General features: G+C 37.1%; 1 pseudogene; it reads left to right on the top strand.

Moving 5' to 3' along the window:
• Nucleotides 1-1,562: 1,562 nt before the first annotated feature.
• Nucleotides 1,563-2,647, top strand: LOC108485085 (protein argonaute 4-like; annotated as a pseudogene).
• The last annotated feature ends 1,182 nt before the right edge of the window (nt 2,648-3,829 follow it).

Genomic DNA, 3,829 nt, shown 5'->3' with positions numbered 1-3,829 from the left:
TTGTTTCCAAGAGAACCTAATTGGAGCAGAGGCCAGGTGGTACAATCAGTTGAGCCGGGCTAGAATAAATTCATGGAGGGATCTTGCGCAAGCTTTCATGCAGCAGTACAATCATATGACTGACATGACTCCGGATAGGATCACGCTACAAAACATGGAGAAAAAACCTAATGAGAGCTTTAGGCAGTATACACAGAGGTAGAGAGATATTGCTATGCAGGTTCAACCACCGCTCTTAGAGAAGGAAACCACTATGCTCTTTATCAACACCTTGAAGGCTCCATTCATTACCCATATGATTGGAAATACTACAAAAAGTTTCGTTGACATAGTTATGGCAGGGGAAATGATTGAAAACGCCATAAGGGGCGGTAAGATAGAAGGGGAAACTGCTAAGAGATCAACCCCAAATAGAAATGAGGTGAACAATGCGAGTACTTATAACTCAAAATCAGCTACGGTTAGTCAACCAAGAGCAGTAACTGTAGGACAGCGGGGTTCGCAAAGGAATAGATCTAGTACGAGACAGATTCTGAAAAGATCCAGTTCACACATATTCCAGTAACGTACAACAAACTTTATCAGAATTTATTTGATGCATACGTGGTAGCTCCCTTCTACTTAGGACCAATGCAACCTCCATATCCTAAATGGTATGATGCAAATGTTCAATGTGAGTACCATGTAGGGATAACAGGACATTCCATAGAAAATTATACTATCTTCAAGAAATTGATTGAAAAATTCACCAAAATGGGTGTTATAAAGTTTGATGGTAGGCCTGGTACAGAGAACCTATTGCCAAACCATAGCGATCAGGGGGTAAATGTTATTGGGGAAGATGAGGCTGAACAAGGAAATCTGGAGGGTATTCGTCCTTACAAATTGGAAAGCTCCTTGAACAATTGGAAGGTAAAAGAACTTCTTGTAGTATTCAGAAATGATACGAAGTAATATTCAAAACATTCTTGTTGCTCTAAAGCCTAGGAGAAATAAGATTTCTTTTGTGAAATGGGCTCATGTTCAGACATTTTTATTTTAATAAAACATACTTTTATTATTCATCCGAGTAAATATTATTTCATTTTGATTCTTTTGACCTTTAATATTCTTTATAAATTTTCATTGCATTCATAACATGTAAATAAACATTCTTGAATACATTTATTCCTTGTACATTCTTTTGTGCTTATCATAGATCCCTAAATATGAAAGACTGGGGTAACGATATTACAGACTCAGAGTTCCTTTTGAGCGCAACATGTGTTTAGAGGGATCTCAGTATTTTTGAAGATGACATGGATTGTGATCTGCTTTCAAATTGGTTAAAATCGGTAAAGCGAGAAGAGAAGAAAATCTTGCCTCGTGAGAAAGAAGCAGTAGACCTTCGAAGAAGGGAAAGAATTGAGGTGTGCATTGCAAAGGAAACAAGGAAAGGTCTTGTTGAGTTACTGAAAGATTGCAAGCCAATTCAACCAAAATCACGAAGTATGGTTTGATATTATGGATGAAGTCAAAAAGTAGTTTGATGTTGAATTCCTGCAAGAAATTAAGCATGTAGAATGAGTAGTCAAAGAAGGATAGAAAGGGTACTCACTGTACAATTTGAACTTCCTAGAGCTTCGCAATTCCTTATTTGTTGGTTTTCGGATAACTTAGATCATTATGGGCCTTGGAAGTAGAACAATTTTGAGGTATGGCATCATGACTCAGCGTAAAGCACCAGCTAGGGGAATGATCAATACCTTACAAACATGCTTCTAAAAATCAATACAAAGCTTGGATGACTTAATTCCATGCTAGGAATTGAGCAAACACCTTCAATTCCAGTTGTTTCAAGGGTTCCAACCATCATACTTAGCATGGAGGTACTTCATAGCTTTCCTGAATAGCCTGAAATTCCATTAATCGCTGTATTGGTCAGTTTCAAGCAGTGGCCTTTAATTTCCTACTGTAAAGCACCTATGCATATACAGTCTCTGAAGTTTGAAATAATAAAACTTCTCTTCAAACCAGTTTTTGACAAAGTAAAGAAGAATGTCATGAGGGAAGCCCTCTTAGACTTCTATACAAATTCGAGAAAAAGGAAGTCTGATCAGATCATCATTTTCAGGAATGGAGTTAGCGAGCCTCAGTCCAATCAAATTTTGAGTAAAGAACGTGGTCAAGTTGTTAAGGATTGTGAGTTCCATGATGAAAATTAAAGTCCAAAGTTTGTGGTTATTGTTAAAAAAAAAACCTTCACACTAAGTTTTTTAGCAAAGATTTCCTGACGATGTGCTACCTAGTATTGACAACAAAATCTATCATCCTAAGAACAGTGATTTCTATCTTTGTGCTCATGCTGGAATGATTGGAACCACGAGACATACTCATTACCATGTTTTCTTAGATCAGATTCGGTATTCGGCTGATGATTTGCAAGAGCTAGTATATACTCTATTAAAGGAACACCATAGCCATATCCGTTATGGCCCTGATTCGCTACTCTCATTTGACAATGTCATAGTTAGGGCAATATAGAGAGTTTGAGGATACTTCAGAGACGTCTTCAAGCCATGATGGAGTGACTACTTCAGGAGCGATTTTCATACTTCAATTTTCCAAGTTGAAGGATAATGTCAGCAGCTCTATTCTCATCTATTGAGAATCATTGAATCATCTTTTTGTATAGGGCTTTTGGATTTTAGCTATTATTTACTTTCTTTGCTTGACAAGCATCAGCCAGGACTGTTGCTGGGGCAAAAGAATTTCATGAGGGGGAACTTGTGTTGCAAGAGATTCTGCCCATACAAAGGATTTCAAAGGAAAATAAATACCGGATGAGAAAGACTGTATGTTGTGAAGAAGGCTTCCTCTAGTGGTGCATTAATTTTGACAGAGTTGGATTGGAAGAGCTTACCCAATCCAGTAAATTCAGACTCAATCAAGGAGTATTTGGTCTGAAAGTGAAAGGAAGCCAAAGTGAAAACTCGCAAAGGGCGCTTTGAGACTTCTGTTTTAAAAAAAAATGGAAAGGCCAAGGTGAAAACCCGCAAAAGGGCACCTTGAGACCAAATGGGTTTTTGAGTTGAAAACCCGAAAGGGCAACTCAAGTTTTGAAAAGTATGCAATGATCTTACTATACCTGATTTGACAAGAAGCGAAGTATGTTACATACCGGGGCATCAACAAATTACTTTGGATCTTCTAAACACATATTAAACTCAAAAGGGTCTTCATGGAGTTTGTGTATAGACGCCCAAGCGGCGATATATGGGACATCTGATTACTGTCCTATTTACTATCTTTGGATTCTTTTCCTTCGCAAAGATATGTTCTCAGGCTATTTTTTTTTTTTGCATTCCTTCCAATAATTTGTCCAAATCTAATTATCCTCAGGATCAATTTATTTGTCTCCCATTATTCATAAAGCATGTTGCATTGAAATAATGATAGATGAACTAAAATATCTTCACAAACGAAGTTTTGCATATTACTCTGGAAATTTCTAGATAATATAAGAAACCGAAATAAGACAATTGTTTAAGGAATTCCCATATGTATGGGTTGGAGATACTCGAGAGATTTTCTTCTTCAGTCCAAAAGGTGGTTGGACGTTTTAAGCAATATTGATCTTAAGAAAGGACCATTTCATAAACATCTTCAGTGGGTCATAACATTCGAGGAATGGTACAGTAGACCAAATTGATGGAGAAGATTCGAGGCATACAAGAAGAGTATGATTGATATGTCGAAAAGAACAAGGTGGAAAGCTCGATAGATGAATGAGTGATGACGTTCGAAATAGGAGTCATTTTCATAAACATTTTGCATTATAACAGGTTTA

The sequence above is a fragment of the Gossypium arboreum genome, chromosome 6 (assembly GCF_025698485.1).
Source record: "Gossypium arboreum isolate Shixiya-1 chromosome 6, ASM2569848v2, whole genome shotgun sequence".
Lineage (NCBI taxonomy): Eukaryota > Viridiplantae > Streptophyta > Magnoliopsida > Malvales > Malvaceae > Gossypium > Gossypium arboreum.
Note: the sequence above shows the minus strand (reverse complement) of the source record. Positions and strands in the feature narration are given on the sequence as shown.